Raw genomic sequence first — 17,204 nt, forward strand, 5'->3', positions numbered from 1 at the left:
GCAGGATTCTTATTTATCTGCCATGAAACTTGTGAATCACTCCAATCTATCCCTCACTCATGCTGTGTTTGCCACAGGTTTAATGGTGTGTGTGTGTGTGTGTGTGTGTGTGTGTGTGTGTGTGTGAGAGAGAGAGAGAGAGAGAGAGAGAGAGAGAGAGAGAGAGAGAGAGAGAGAGAGAGAGAGAGATCGTCCTTATAAAGCCATGGTTGAGCTGTGATCCCCTTACCCTTGCCATAAAGCTTAAAAGTCAGTTTTTTATGTCCTCTGATATTCATTTATTTACTTCAGAAGCCATCCCTCAGAGGTGTCCATTGGTCGGGGAGGGAGTCCGAAGGTCCACCTGGTGGATACAAGGATGTGACTGAAGGCCTGCCCCCTCGAGACAGGTGTACAGGTAAAAAAAGGGGCTTCAGTCTCACCTTGACTATTTTATACCCGGCCCTTGGAGACTGCCCTGGGATAGGTCTAAGGGCTGCTTTGCTTGAGAGCAGTTTCCAATATTATTAGTACAACAATACTAAACAAAACCTGGAAGCCACAGGTTTTTCCTAGGCCTGCCTAAACAAGCAATTTATTTTATCTTTTTTTTTTTATTATTTATATGCCGCCCTTCTCCGGAGACTCAGGGCAGCTTACAATGCGTTAAGCAATAGCCTTCATACTTTTTGTTTATTTATACAAAGTCAGCTTATTGCCCCCACAATCCGGGTCCTCATTTTACCTACCTTAGAAAGGATGGAAGGCTGAGTCAACCTTGAGCCTTGGCGAGATTCAAACCTGCAGTAATTGCAGGCAGCTGGTGCACTGTAACAGTGCTTAATCAGCTACGCCACCAAGGCTCAAAGAAGCCGATCTCTGGCGTCCAGTCAACCAAGGGACCCCCACGTGGGTACTCAGGGGTGACAGAAAGTCTCTGACCTTGTTCTTGAAAAAGCTAACTGGGATCAGACATGGCAAGCCCTGTCCATGGATGGAAGAATCCCAGCAATGGTGAGAATGCAGCATTGCAGGCTAATTCTGCCCGCAGCCAGGCGTTCGATCCTGACTGGCTCAAGGTCAATTCAGCCTTCCGTCCTTCCGAGGTCAATAAAAGGAGGAGCCAGATTGTTGGGGGCAAGAGGCAGACTCTGTAAACCACTCAGAGAGGCCTGTAAAGCACTATGAAGCGGTATATACATCTAATTGCCATTGATATTGCTAGACTGGGAATGAAAGGAAAAAACACCTTACAGCCATTGTTGATAATCTCAAGAGGTGTAGCTACCAACTGGTGGAATAGCCTTTCAGATGCTCGTGATTTGGACTTCCCTCCCTCCCAACTAAGCTCTGGTCTCCACCCTCCCTACAGCAAACTGGGTACCATGCAGAAGTCTTTGTGCCAGGAGAGATGCATTGTTTGCAGGATCCAAGGCTGCTGCAGCTAAGCCCCCTCCAGGTAGGTGGGAACTGCATTTCTTCACCATGGCTGGGAATGATGGGAACTGCAGTCTGGAGACCCCAGGCGGAGGAAGCGGGAGTGCCACACGGAAAGATCAGAAGAACCCCTTCCGTAGTGATAGCCTCAGGGGCTGGACCAGCCCGGAAACGGGGCAATTAAAATCACTTCCTGTCCTCTTGATAGCCTAGATAGCCAGAACCAGGTGGGCCCCTCCTTTTCAGAGAGTTGAGGAGGGTCCTGTAAATGGCTTCGTTGCCTGCAGTGATGCCCACTGATCTTACTGCCAGATCTGGTAAACAGGTTTTGCTTTTGATGGAGACAAACGTAGAAGAAAAGAAATAAGCCTGAAGACCACAGGCCACGGGGCTGCTAGCATGAAAGGTGAATTATCTGAAAAATGACTTGTCTGTCTTCATTCCAGCTACACAGAAACTTTAATCCCTTACAGACGTGGCTGAAAGTGTTCCTGCTTTAAACAGTGGTGGAAGATCAGTGTAAGGTGATAGGTGACTAACTCAGAGGATTATTATTTTAACCCAAAGCTTGCAGATAGAAACTCTAAAGAGTCTCAGCTCCCAAATATCCCGAAGGTAAAACATGGAACTCATTACTGAGAAACTCAACACAACACACACCTTTTAATTTAATTTTCAAATCACATACTCTTATTTAAATTAGATGAAAATTGGTTTGGTTTGGCCGGCTGGAAAAAGAGGCCACTCTCAGAATTCACCTTTGAAATTGCCAGCTATATTTTAAATAAGACAAACTTCTGCTGCTTTGCCTTTTAAAGTCCCCTGGTATTCTTTCATGAATACATCACATCACAAAAAAAATATTAAATGGTTTTATGGTAGGAAAATCAGGGAATCCTAAGAAGCAGGAATCAATTGCTAAAAATAGGGAGCCAAGATTATAAAGAAATGAAACAGACACTTTTTGAATAAAAGATTCATTCTACTGACTGTAGGCTTCCTTTAAAAAAAATAGTTTTGTAAGAGCATACAAATGAATAGACTCTTTATATTCAATATTTTAAGTTCTAGTTCTATATTCCTAGTTTAGCTTCCTTTCGTTTTACAATATTTTTCTCTCAATCCCTTGAATAGAGTATGTCAACATAGGATGGCTATGGAAAATGTTCCATAGATGTAGGACAACGAAGCATTATAACTAGATTTCTGTCAATTTTTCTATTTTTTTAATCTATTTCCATCTACTTTTCTTTTAATTTACAGTCATTGTTAAAGACCTTTGTCCTTGACCATAAATCAATGAAGAAGTAATCAAGAAGCAATGAAACCCTGAAAAAAAAACAGAGAGAAAGAAGGAAATTCAAGATTTTTGGCTTCTGTAGATACATCAGGAGGTCCAGGTCATGTGACTTCACATAAACACAGCTAGATTTTCTCATCTTTTTGTGCTGGCATTATTTGCACCCAGAGCCACTCCTGTAATGGGAGCCATCCACCGTGGACCTTATGACGCCCAGTTCTAAGAATCAAGCGAATCAGTTGTGAGAATCAAGCGAGAGATCAAACACACCTAAATTGTTTTGAACAATTTGGACACTTTCTGTTTGTAACTTTTATTGGTTGAAATTTAGCAAATCAATTCTATTTGGGAGGCTGAGTGTAAGTCTGTTCTGATGTCCAAATTGAATTGGATAGATTTTATTTATTTATTTATTTATTTATTTATTTATTTATTTATTTATCTGAAATGTTCAAATTGGTGTGAGAGGAGGGAAATTGGTGCAGCACTGGGTGAAACTGTAAGGCTGGCTCTTGGAAGGAGGAAGCAAGCAGTGGGCTGCTAAGGGGGGGGGAGGAAGAGGGGGCCGCTGAAGAAACTCCATAGACCCTGCCTTGATTTGGCTTGATATCAAAGGAAGGTCCAGCTTTGATTGTTGGACTCAAATCCTGAGATTACCAAACCAACAAATAAAACCCAAGAAATTGTAACCTGAACACACAAGAAAGGCCTGGGCCACAGTGAAATGTAGGGTGGCCTAAAATAATATTTTTTAAATAATAAAATAATAATTGAACATAAAAGCTAGATAAAATATCCACTTCAGTTATTATTTTATTATAATGTTATTACATTAGTAAATGGGTACTGTGGACTTTCTTCAAAAGGAAATCCCAAACCTTTCTCTATTAAATTCATTTGAATTGTATGAACTGCGAGATTCTCCCAGGGAGTCAAATTAATATTTAAAGTCTAAGAAAAAGAAATAATAAAAGCATACTTTTCCAAGCCAAAAAAAAAGTACTTACAATTTAATAAAACCTGCTTTTTCTGATGTTTTTCAAAAACATTACACCTTGTTCATATCCAGTTTAATCTAATATGGACACTGAACAGACATGCCTCAGTCCTTTTATGGATATAAAATTACAAGAAAAATGTCTTTGCAACTGAGGGAAATTAAGAAAGCTGCAAGAAAGCATTCCTCTCTCCCTCCCTCTCTCTCTCTCCCTCCCTCCCTCCCTCTCTCTTTCTCTCTTTCTCTCTCTCTCTCTCCCCCCCCCCATGGGCGTGTGCAGAGAAAGAAAGGGGAGAAGTTGAAAAACATCTACTGACCCAGCCTGGACCAGCATGTTGGATCAGAATCTGTAAGCTTCAGGGAAGAAGGTTGGTCATCATGCTCTGGACTGCACTAGGGAGTGAGACCCAACTTCCAATGGCACTTCCCATAAACCAAGATTGAAGGCCTGTGGTCTAGGATTCACAAAGTGTCACCACCACCACCACCATCCACAGTAATAGCCACTGATGGTCTAATTGTCCATGAATCTGTCCTGTTGCTGTTGTTCTTTTAACCATCCTGACTGACCGCTGCTGGCAGTGAATATGCTGTATGACACTGTTGTTCTCTTCTCTCACTTCTGCGACTCCTTCAGTGGATGAACTTGAGAGAGGAGGGAGGGAGGGAGAGAGAGAGAGAGAGAGAGAAGGAGAGAGAGAGAGAGAGAGAGAGAGAGAGAGAGAGAGAGAGAGAGAGAGAGAGAGAGAGAGAGAGAGAGATTGTCTGGGCCGGGCCGAGTGCTGATTTAGGGGGGTCCAGGGCTCCCCTAGGCAACATTAACTGATGGAAGCTGACTCCCATTGAAGCAAAGATTTGTATGTTCAGAATGATAATTTAGCATCAGCTGCACCTGATGTGACCTTGGCAACAACAGCTCAGTCCACTGTTCAGTTTGAGCCAAGCTGACAGCCACAGTCAACTGAAAATGGTTAGCTTTGGATAAAGCCACCGCTGGCCGTGCGTGATTTCATATATCTCTAGATCAGCTTCCCACATCTCTTTAACCGTTGCTGTAGCCTTTCTTTGCGAGAAAACGGCTGCATTTCCAGCTATTTTTGCACATGTTCTAGAAATTTGTGTTTTTCCTTAAACCATTGGTTTAAACTCAAAGGAATAAAGAAGTTTTAAGAGGGATCAGTCTCCTAGCTAAGAGTGAGAAAGACTGTCCGGCCAGCAAAGGACCCCAAAGCAGGAAGAGGGAAATGTGGGAAACCTGTTTCGCTGGAACCAGACTTTGCGCCACACGGCTGAGCGGCCATCAGAGGCTGGGAAGGCCTTCTGGCTGCAACCTCCATCCTGACACCCAGGGCTGAATGGGTGGTAGACTTTTTTCACCTTCTGCCCTAAGGAAGGAGGCTGGCATGCATGTCATGGGTAAACCAGACCCGTAACGGTCAATCCAAAATGACTTAGCATGAATTAAAATGCAAAAGGGAAAACAGATAACGTTAACACCTTCTGATTGAAGGATGTGAGCTTAATTGGCGGCATCGCACCTCGTTTGTGGTAGATCCCCCAAGTCTCATTTCCAGCTCTTTTTGAAGCTTTAGAGCAAATTGTTCTAAAACTGATTTGCTTGTTTTCTTACACTGAAAATCTCTTCTTTGGGTAAATTGGCTGACCTCTATTAAGAGGCGTTTTTAATGAGACACTCATGCCTTAACTCAGCAAATCTAATTTCTCCCTTTTAAAAGGCATCAAAGCACCAGGCACTGGAAACCGGCTATGAAGTCTTGCTTTGCTTCGGCCTGTGCAGGCAGGAGAGCAGCCCTGCCCTCTGGGTGGGAATGTGAGCAGGAGCGGACGGAGGAGGCGAGGGAAATCCAAGGCAACCAAACCAAGCAAAGGGCCTTCCTCCTTCCATGGGGTTGATTAAGGCAGCATCTCCTGCCAACTAGGAAGCCGCAGTCGGGGCCAGTTGGCACCACTGAGGAATGCCTCCCTAAGCCCTGCCAGCCCTGCCAGAAAGAAGGTCAGAGTCTGCCCCCCGAGAGTCCGGAGGGGACGCAGCCGGCCGTAAGGAAGGAAAAGCTCTCTCCCCTGCATTGGAGGCTCCTCAAGATGGAAGGGCCATTTCGGGGGCCCAGTCTGACTCCCTCCCTCAATCCAGTTCAAATGATCACCCTCACCCCAATCTCCCCTAGGGGAGAAGCCTGGCAATTTAATTGCATCCCACTGCCTTTCTTATACACATTACATATACACCCAGGGAGAAAGAGAGGAACATACAGTATAGGTATGTAAACTATTTCATAGTCACATAATTACTTTAAACTATACTCCAGCAATATATTAAAATCAATAGTTACAATGCCATATGTCATGGGAAAGAATTACACAACTTATTGGGTCACGTGGAAATTTACTGATTGCTCTGGGAAAAAAATGATTTCAACTGTCTCACTACGCTTCCCTAGGAACCCCGTGATTTGGCCCCATAATTAATGCTTGTTTGTTAAGCAGGTTTTTAAGAAAGTCTCTCCTAGCTGAGGTTACTTTAACTCTGGGTTCCTTTCCACGTTTTTCCACATTCACAAAACTGCCTGCTTTGACTTTATATTTTCCATCCACCGAGGCTAATTTCTGTCTCCAAAGACTAAGCTACTTTAAACCTAAAGACACTCTAAAGAAAGTCATGTTTTAATTAGAAGTAACACGGTAGGTCCTTTTAGGTTTTTTCTTCACACCAGGTTAAACAACAAGTTCTCCTGTGATCATTGTGTGTTTTCATTCGGCTGTAGTGACTTCTTGACTGATATTTCTGTGTTATCATTTCATATCGTGGTTTATTCCACAACCACAACATAAAGGATACATCTAAATCTTAAATTATTTGACACTGAGGCTCCTATCCCACCCATTCGCTTATAGTTCCCCTCCTCTGTGGCAGCAGCGGTCTGACCATTTTAGTTGGGTTTGCCACAACATGGACAGACCCCATAAAGCCTCTCAGCAAAGCTGCCGGACTGCATGGACTGAATGAATCAATGCACAGGAGTGGGGGGGGGCTTTTATGCTGCCTGTGCAGGTTGGGGGGGTGCAACTGGTGAGCCCATGTTTATCCAGGGCTTCACTGTTTCTGGAGTTCATTAACCGTAACAGGTGGTGAGGGCCGCTACGGAGAAGGATATTGGGGACATGTCTATCCAGGACAAAGGGCTACCTAAGGGGTGGGAACAGCAGCACGTCTCCAGATGTAAGCTACAGAGGAACAAGGTCAGGAAAGAGGCCTGGATCTGGCTTGTGGACACCCTGAAGCATCCAGGATGGCCCTCCGAGATGGGTTGGGCTACGATGGCCTGATCTCCAGGGCTGATCTCATGGTCTTGCATGACGGTTGTCCTCGTTCCCCCCCCCCCCACTTGAAGTCAGGCAGAGCCACTTGGATGAAACTAAACTCGGAGTATCAAATACAGAACTTCTTTTTTCATTTAAAGTGCTAGTGAGCATAAACTAAGAATTGCTTAAAATTATATCAAAATCCTATTGATCCTAATGCTATTTATTCAAATGTACATTTTGACTGAAAAGTGTATACAAGATTTTTACAAGCATATTATATGAAATTTAAAATATTTAACTTGAGCTGGATCATGTCTAATGGCATTTGAAACATTAGCCAAATGTTTATATATTGCATTGCTTTCATTACATTTGGGTCTAATGTATCAAACTAATTTGGATAACTTTTCATGTTTTACCTATATTTATTTAAAGAAACTATTTTCATTCTCCTTTTGATGAATCTTAACTTAACTTTCTTTTATAAAGTAAGCTTAATAAGATCTGATTTCTGATTCTAACCGGGAATATGAATCGTTTGCTTCCAGCATAAACCAATTATTAAATCTTTCTGGACATTCAGCTCATGTGGATTTTTTGTTCTCTGTATCCGTGTGGTTTACAATTAGTCTGGTTGACCATTTTTTGGAAGCATGTCAAAGGATGACTGTACAGTCATTTGCTGAGAAAGAGTTGCTATAGTATTTCTTTTTATTTATGTTTTGTTTCATTTTTAGTATCCCTTTTTATAGAATGAATTTCTTCAGAACAAAGAAGAGACATGAGCTGTGCATTTTTGACAAAACAGGACGTTGTGCTCAGCTTGTCCGTCAAGGCGGAGTCCAAAGCAGTGGTGAAATCCAAATTTTTTTACTACCGGTTCTGTGGGCGTGGCTTGGTGGTTGTGGTGTGGTTTGGTGGTCATGGCAGGGGAAGGATATTGCAAAATCTCCATTCCCACCCCACTCTGGGGCCAGCCAGAGGTGGTATTTGCCTGTTCTCCGAACTACTCAGGATTTCCGCTACCGGTTCTCCAGAACCTGTCAGAATCTGCTGGATTTCACCCCTGGTCCAAAGCCTTCCTGCTCAGAAGGAAATGTCACCGAATTCAGAGACACTGTCTTCTAGCTAGCTGGGTAGAAAATTGCCCCCTAAGTGCGCCAGCAAAAAGGTCCTATATCCACCCTTCTGGTATTTGCTTCTTCTGACCTTGCATAATTCAGGGAGGAGGAATTTGGGGCTGCCGCTTAGATGCTCCCTCATAGCTCCCTGCCACCGGCTATGCTCAGCTAGGGCTCTAATCCAGAACAGGTACACTTTTCTGCTTTAACTGCAGCATTGAAAGAGAAGGATAATGGAGCGAGAGAAAATAAATCCTGGAAGGGCAATGGAAGCTCCGCTTGCTTTGCTTCTCAGGCAGTTCCCCACCCCCACCCCGCTTCTCCCTTTGGAGAAGTAGCCCTACCTGGGCTACGGCTGCAGGTAGGGCAGGAACCCTTATGGGATTGTTCCAGAACCATAAAATAACTCTGCGGCGCATTCGCAGCAGCCATTGGGGAAAACCTTGTGAAAGATTCAGGTGATTCATCATCACTCTTCATAAAACAATCTAACAACATTTGAATACCCTGTAAGCAAAGTAAATCTGATCTTCATCTGCCTTTCCTTGCCCCAGTAACAGGCAACCCCCCCCTCCTCCTCCTGGAAATCAACCCTGGCCTTGGCTACTAAGGTGCTTTATTCTTCTGTCAGTCAATGCCGTGGCCTTGACAAGATTGGCATGAAATGCCTTTGCAGGGTTAATGCTCCCAGCTGGCTTCCTAGCATAAAAAAAAAAAAAAAAGGAAGGAGGGCATCAGCTGGAAAGCCTTGACCGGGACCCCCCCATCTCCCTAGACGGCAGCCTGAGGAACCAATGGGGAAACAAAAGTGCTAGGAAGGAGATGCTTCCCCTAAGGAGCCGTTTAGTCCAAGCCTTGCAAATGTTCACGTTCCTTCTGAGCTGAGTTGTGATGGCGGCCTTCCCAAACAATGAGCGCCTATCAAGGTTTAAGTGCCCAATTAACCACCTGGGAGAGGTTTCATACATCAGTCTGAATACAGAAACATCGCCCAGGTATGTAAGAGGGTTGATGTGACTGGATTCTGCATAGTCCTAGTGTGACTTCTTTAGTTCTGGCCTAACACTGTGCGAATCCAAGAATCGGTATTTATAACATATGGTTTATTCAATAAGCCATGTTCAAACACACTTTGGCTTAGTGATCTCCATGGGTTGCATTTGTGTACTGTGAGTATAAGTGATGAACTAAACTGATTCCAACCATTTCTGCTATCACTACCCAATTACTTCAGTTCTGTGCCTGAAACAAGCTTCGGTACTGCTTGAATAATTCTATGAAAGAAAAACAGTTGATATCTACTTGAAACCTTGCCAGAAAAGTCGCAGCCTGGATGAACCATGGAAAATGAATTATGCTCCAATTGTGAAGGGTGGAAAGTTAAGATGCAGCGGGAGGGAAACGCCATCCTCTCCTTCTGGGCTCCTCTGTGAACAGAGATTTTATACCCTGCAGCTCTCAATTCATTATCTTATTATTAATGGGATGCTAAAAAGGAGAGGATTGTGTGTGAGCGTATGTGTGTCTTAATTGCTTTAAGTGGGATCGGACTTTTCTAAGAAAATTATGGCTGCAGGGGAAGGTGCCTTGAGCCCCTTCATCTACAACATGAAAAGATTTCACTCAGGGAGAAAATGATAATTGGCATAGGCAGGATAGAAATATTTGTATCCGAACCCTGAACGTACGGTAGTATTCTCAAACTTCCACCGTGATAAATGTTGTCAGATAGCTAACAGGGCATTTGCTGAACACCTCCAGCTACCTTCTTTTCTCCAAGCCACCTCTGGGCATGTTGTCCACACAGGAACCCTAGAACCCCATCTTCTGGATCTGTTTTCCCTGAAACATCTGCAGCCAAGAAAATCTTGAGCAGCGGAAGGAACAGGGACAGTAGCAAACTTTCCGAGTGATGGGCTCCTGCCCCCTCTTCAGTTGGGATAGCAAGATCTTTTAGCTATCTTTTAGAGAGAGGGGGAGGGAGGGAGGGAGAGAGCACCATTGAATCCCAGAGCATTGAATAAGGGTTGCTAAACTGCTGCTTTGTCCATTCTCCAACTGCAGTATTTATTTGATATATTTATACAGCCCATTACAGTCAAGAACAAGTCTTTGGCTCGTGAAAGCTCCATCCTGGAACAAAAGGTGGCCAAGCCTCCTTCTGATCTAAGAGTCCCAAGAGTTTGTCTGTCGGTTTGTGCTACTGACAGACAAACATTGCCAGTCTGAACCATGCGTGGTTTACAGACATTTAATGAGCCTCAGGCCAAGGCAGTAGAATGGTCCAGATGTTATTGGACCTGGAGCAAGAACATCCAGGTTCAGTGCAGTCAAACTAACCCAGGCACCACCTTAATCCGTTCTTATCTTGGGATCCTGATGACTGAGTCTACCCAGCTGAGCTCCCACCATAAACAAGATTGTATTACAGGTTGTGATCTAAATTACAGTGACATTCATTCGCAACACTGCAATGAACCGACTCTTCACCAACAAAGAACCATCTGTACAGATTCGGAAGGTGGGTGTCCGTTCTTTATTTAGAAGGGCTAAGAAGCACCATTATTTTCTTGTGTCTTCAGTTCTTCAGTCCCTGGATTTGCCACCTAAACAAGAAAAAACTGGGGCGCACCGAGGCAACCAGTAATAGATTTCTGCTTATTTACACCAGTTGTACGAGTGCTAAATGTGTAAAATTTTACAGGTTTTTGATTCCTGGTTTCTTTGCTGCCCATCAAACAACATTTGATCTGTTTTCGTTTGAACCTCCAGTGTTACAGCACTTTGGCAATAATTTAACCAACTGTTTAGCTCACTCTCTGAAGCCACAGCCACTTAGAAAGGCTTCTGTTTAATGACTGGTATGACGTAACTATTTTAAAGGCAGACAGTGGGACCGCGGTCATTTATTCCTGATAATGATGTGAGTTTTCTCAACAGGGTGCCATCCCATTCCCTCAAGGTGGAAATGCTCAGATGTCTGGCAGTTGAAGCACAGGGGCGTAATTTAAAGGATTACCCAGATGCTGCTTGACGTCTTGTCATATATCCTCTTGTGAGCAGGCCAAGTGCTTCGGACGACTGCTAAAGAAAGCATATTCCAACCACCGGAGGCTTTTTTTAAAGCAATAGTTAAAGAGTCTGCCCAAGAAAATATGCAGCCAGCCCAGCTGATGCCAAGGGTAAAATGCAACAGGAAGAACAATGATCAGGAAAAACATTTCTGGCAGCCTGAACACCAAAAAGAGGCTCCTGCTTTTAAATGATGCAGGGAAAAAACCACACACGCACCAGCTTGTCATACCCCAACCAGATGCTCTGCCTGGAAGAACATACTGATTAAGCTTATGGTGAAGATTGGTGCAGAGGTGCTTTAATCAAGCAGGAAGGGGTGGGGAAGTAAACAGCCTTCCTCAACTTGGTGCATTTCAGAGGTTTTTTGAACAAAGCCTGCAGAATTCCTAGCCAGCTTGGCTAAACTTGCTGTAGGCCCAATAAATCTGGAGAAGTGAGTTGCTCAAAGACTGCCTTGCAAAATGCGAACTGATTGGCAGCTGACATTAGGGATTCAACAGAGGGTCTTCCCGAGGTGGGAAACTTCACTGGCTGTAAACTTTGCAGACCCCAACTGCAATGTCTTGTTACAGCTATTGTTTTTTTTTAAGCACAATAACCAGGGGCGGAGTTAGATGAAAAGAGGCCCTAGGCTATTCCACTTATGAGGCCCTTTCACCTATAGTGAAAGTGTAATTTTAATTTTGCTAACAATTTGAATGTAGGCCCCTCTTGATCTTGAGGCCCTAGGCTGAAGCCTAGTTAGCCTATAGGAAAATCCGGCCCTGACAATAACATTCAACGGCCGAGGGAGATTCTGTGCTCACTTTCCTTGCCTCAACTCCACGGGGTGGGAGGAACCCCCGATGAGCTGCTGGGCTGCAAATTCCCACCTGCTGCGCAACACCGCAAAGGAATAATTTCTGAAGGAGGGAGTGGCAGACCCTTGCACCAATCAGATGATTCCCTGCAGAGAAGTGCTTCAACTTCTGGTGGCTCAGCAGACTGATAGCATTGTGATTAACACCAACTGTCTGCAATGACTGTAAGTTCGAATCTCACCAGGCTCAAGGTTGACTCAGCCTTCCATCCTTTCTAAGGTAGGTAAATTGAGGACTCAGTTTGTGGGGGCAATAAGCTGACTTTGTATAAATATACAAAAGTATGAAAGCTATTGCTTAACGCATTGTAAGCCGCCCTGAGTCTCCGGAGAAGGGCGGTATATAAATCAAATTAAAAAAAACAAAAAACAAAAAACTTCCTTTTAATAGTTTGGGATTTAAATTCTTTTTGAATAAAATACAACTTCTGAACTCTGCAGGAAGAGTTTAGTGTTGCACTGTTCCATCTTCTGCCTGGATGAGCAAATGACTCATGTTTAAAAGTTGTATTCTTCCAGAAACATTTATTGATCCATCAACAAACAGATCTTCTTCTGTGCATTTATCAAGAGTACCGGTGGAATATATTCCTCTAGTCAAAAGAAAATCCTTCCTTTGCCTGCCAGGCAGAAAGTAAAAAGCCCTATTTGGAGTAGATGGTATACCTGGCTTGAGAATAAGCGTAAAACTTAAGGTATAAGTTGTAAAAAGCATAATATATAATGTAAAATCTATAAGAAATATATAATATCAATGAAAATATGATTGTAGGTGAGTAGATATTATTATAATTTAAACAATGGTATAACAGGATAACGGTTTATAGAAATAGAATTTATGTAAATATGGTTGTTACAAAGGACACTGTTACCAATATGGAAAAGCTGGAATGAGTGTAAATTTGTGTTTTAAATGTTGGTAAATTTAATAAAATATATTTAAAAAAAAAAAAGAAGAAGAAGAAAGTAAAGAGCCCTCGTGATGATAAACTGATGCTAGGAACGATCCCATTGCTAGGGAGAGAATACTGTCAGAAGACCAGGGGGAAGGCTAAATGCTCCTTGGAATATCAGAGCCATTATTTTCACTGTCTGGGGTAAGGCCAATGGATGTGAGTGTGTCATGTGAACTCTCTGGAGCTAATGGATGCCTTTAATTAGATTTCATAGGAAATGACTCTGGTATGCAATCATAATATTTCGTTTCTTACAGTCATTCAGCCATCAATAAATTTGCACCCTTTATTTAGTTTGCTGCGAGAGCGCCAAAATATCCGGATGTGCAAGTGGGAGGAAATGAATCCACGGGGTCTTCTGTGAGGGGAGGCAGAGGACCCATCACTCTTGACCCGCCCTCGAGCAGCTGATTTGTGCGAACAATTAACTTGCGTTCTCAGACCGAAGATTTAGAGCTGAGGTGTTTACTTAGGTTTCCATTCCTGCTGCTTCTACGGGGCCTTTTCCCAAACGCAGCTCTTATTCAGGAGCCTGGGATTTCTTTTGGCTGCTCGGCTCATGGCAGCTGGCACTTCTGGAGCACCTCTAAAATAGTATCATTCATATTGCGAAATACAAGGGGCAGGGCAAGAAATCAATCGTGCCCTCGGATTATCATCTTGTCTCTGTGCTGGTATGTGAATTTGACATTAAACTGTCAAAAATTACGCTAATTTTCAAACAGCGCAAACGAAACGTGAGATGGTATTTCCGACCCTCTAGCCAATTTGCCATTGAAACAGTTCATTAGTGATCATCGTTTTCCAGTTCATCTTTAACAGATTAATCAAGTTAAATTAAGCTCAGGATAAGGATCAGAAATGATAGCTTGTGTAATGAAGAATTAACCAAGCCAATCAAATACATTTTTAGTTGCCTAAAAGGAGACTATTTTCCTGTCTCCGTCCAAAAGAAAACAGGATGAAGTTACTGAAAGATAAAATAGATAAACAAAATGGGTGCAACGGATATATTGGCAGTAGGCTCAATAGAACAACTGCTAACATCATTGAAACACAAACCCTCCTTTAAGGGATTTAAAACCAAGAAAGCATAAAGGAAGTCAAATCTTATGTAACGTCATAATTAAGAGTATGCCATTTTTTAATCCTGTGAAATTTATTTATTTATTGTATTTATTGGTTTGATTTATATGCCGCCCTTCTCCGGAGACTCAGGGCGGCTTACAATGCGTTAAGCAATAGCCTTCATACTTTTGTATATACCTTCTTAGTAGGGCTTTCGGCCCCCCCAAGCAGTGCTCTTTTTTATACCAAGTCAGCTTATTGCCCCCACAATCCGGGTCCTCATTTTACCTACCTCGGAAGGATGGAAGGCTGAGTCAACCTTGAGCCTGGTGAGATTTGAACTTGCAGTAATTGCAGGCAGCTGGTGTTACTTAACAGCACTTTAGTCTGCTGTGCCACCAAGGCTCTTAATAGGCTCTTAAATTAATAGGTTCCTTGGATAGGAGACCACCAGGAATTCCCCAGGAACAAGGCTAGACTTGCCTTTTAAGCTCTTCCTTAGTACAACCGAGAAAACATCATGAACGTGAAGAAGTCACGAAGAGCTAAGCTCAGCATGAAGGAGTTCCCTGCATTCTGCCCCCTTCTCTCCATGCTTTTGTGTATCTATACAGTGGGAATTTCAATGCGCTGCGTGTGGCTGCTTCTGTTCCCAGTGATGGAAGTAAAACCTCTCTCCTCCTTGGAGGGGGAACTCGTTCTGCAATCCTGTTCCTATTGCAGCAGGGGAGACATCCTAAACCAGTTAGCTTATGGAATTAGTCATAGAGAGGGATGAGCCCTGGGTGCAATGGACCCTCTTTTAGCAAAGTTTTCATATAAAAGGCAAAATACGTGCCCTGAGTGCAACCTCACGTGTTTAAAATGGCTCAAATGTGCGTGCGTGAAATCCCATTTGCCCTTTCACGCATGTGTAAAACTGCCATTTGGGTTTACAGATATTCCGCTTCCTCCCATCAGCCCATGTAAATCAAGGGTTTTCGGTGTATTTGAGCACGCCTGCCCCTTGAACGTTTGGCACTCATCAAGTTTATACTTCGACTGAGCATTATGAGGAAATCTCAGGGCTTCCAGCTAGGCTGAGAAGGATCTAATACAGCCAGAGAGAGAGATGCAGCTACAGGAGCAAATGCTGCATAGGAAAGCGAGGAGCACTGTTATTTTACTTCATTTGGAGGAGAAAGCTTGCACCCGGGGCAATCGGTGCTTCTCAACTTTAGCAAGATATGTGGGAATTCCAGAATTCCCCAGCCAGCACACATCTTCTCTGAATGGAAAGGAGGGGTCCCACTTTATTCTTCATCTGAGCATAAATTGCATGTGTTTTTTCATAAAATCACTGAGTGGGGAGGGAGCGTGGGGCTCATCTAGAGCAGTGAGTCCCAGCCTCAAAACTCTGAGAGGGCCTCAGCCCTGGCTGGGGAATTCTGGGAACTGAAGTCCACCCATCTCAGAGTTGCCAAGGTTGAGAAAGGACACACACACACACACACACACACACACACACACACACACACACACACGGGCTGACCTGGTGCATGGTCTGCCAAAGCCTTTCAAAGAGATGAAAGCCTCAACCTGAAGACCTTCTGGGAGGGCCAACGTGCCACATCATGAAGCAGCAGCCAACTCTTCCTAATCTCAGAGCCTGGCCCTGCGCTCCAGGCTCACTTCAGGCCTCCTGGCGATGTTCTCCTTGGCCTTCACTCCTTCGTTCGGGAGTTTCTGCAGACTTCGCAAGAAAAAGGAATCAATTAAGATCTCAGATATGAAATTTCAGGACAGCTGACAACAGACAGTAGTTTCATTGGTAAAATAACTTGTTGGATTATAATTCTTTTTTTTTCTTTCAAAAAAAGGCACAAAATGGAAACTCTAATACTGTCTGGAGTTGGAAGTGAAGAAAAAAACACAATTCTGTCCCCAAACTCATGAAAATCTTTGCATGACATGGACAAATGTAGGCCAGAGACCATTTGGGGGGCAGGGGGTGAGAATTCAGCCACTGAGATTATTAGGCACCTTCGGATGCTGTTTGACTAGGAGGGGCGGGGGTCTCAAAGTGGCCTGAGTTGGAATCAGGCTGGCCAGCCGATGACATTGAGATGCCTCAAGGAACCCCCCCACCTCAAGGGCACTTAATGGGGGAGACTCCTTTAGCATTCTCCAACTTAATAGATAACAGATTAACAGATTTGGAAGGTACCTTATAGGTCAACTACTCCAACCCCCCACTCAAGCAGGAGACCCTGCACCAGAGGTCTTCAAACTTGGCAGCTTTAAGATTTGGCTGGAGAATTCTGGGAGTTGAAGTCCACAAGTCTTAAAGCTGCCAAGTTTGAAGACCTCTGCCCTACACCATATCTAACAAATGGCAATCCAATCTTTTCTTGAAAGTCTCAAGTGATGAAGATCCCACAACTTCCGAAGGCAAGCTGTTCCATTGGTTGATTGTTCTCACTGTCAGAAAGTTCCTCATTTCTAGGTTGAATCTCTCCTTGGTCAGTTTCCATCCATTATTCCTTGTCTGGCTTTGGAAAACAGCTTGACTCCCTCCTCTCTGTGGCAGCCCCTCAAGTATTGGAAGACAGCTATCATGTCTCCCCTGGTCCTTCTCTTCACTGGACTAGCCATGCCCAGTTCATGTAACCATTCTTCATATCCTTTAGCCTCCAGTCCCCTCATCATCCTGGTTGCTCTCTGCACTTGAGTCTCAACATCTTTTTTATAGTGTGGTGACCAAAAGTGGATGCAGTACTCTAGGTGTGGTCTTACTAGGGCTTTATAGAGTGGTATTAGTACCTCACTTGATCTTGATTGTATCCATCTGTTAATGCAATTTAGGATTGTGTTGGCATTTTTAGCTGCCGCTTCACACTGCTGCCTCATATTTTGCTGATTGTCCACTAAGATGCCAAGATCCCTCTCACAGTCACTGCTATTAAGCCTGGTTTCCCCCAGTTTATATGTGTGCTTTTGGTTTTTCTTACCTAAGTGTAAGACTTTCCTCTACATTGAATTTCATTTTGTTAGATAGGGCCCAGTGTTCAAGTCTGTCAAGATCCATCTGGATCTTGAGCCTATCTTC

At 43.6% G+C, this 17,204-nt stretch overlaps 1 long non-coding RNA gene across 1 annotated transcript; it reads left to right on the top strand.

Annotated features, from left to right (window-relative positions):
- Positions 1–309: 309 nt before the first annotated feature.
- On the top strand, positions 310–2,854 carry LOC117669985 (uncharacterized). Its single transcript, XR_004592555.3, has 3 exons — positions 310–397; positions 1,352–1,438; positions 2,680–2,854. It is a non-coding gene; the product is annotated as an uncharacterized LOC117669985 (long non-coding RNA).
- The last annotated feature ends 14,350 nt before the right edge of the window (positions 2,855–17,204 follow it).

The sequence above is a fragment of the Pantherophis guttatus genome, chromosome 7, assembly GCF_059756535.1.
Source record: "Pantherophis guttatus breed Tessera chromosome 7, ASM5975653v1, whole genome shotgun sequence".
Classification (NCBI taxonomy): domain Eukaryota; kingdom Metazoa; phylum Chordata; class Lepidosauria; order Squamata; family Colubridae; genus Pantherophis; species Pantherophis guttatus.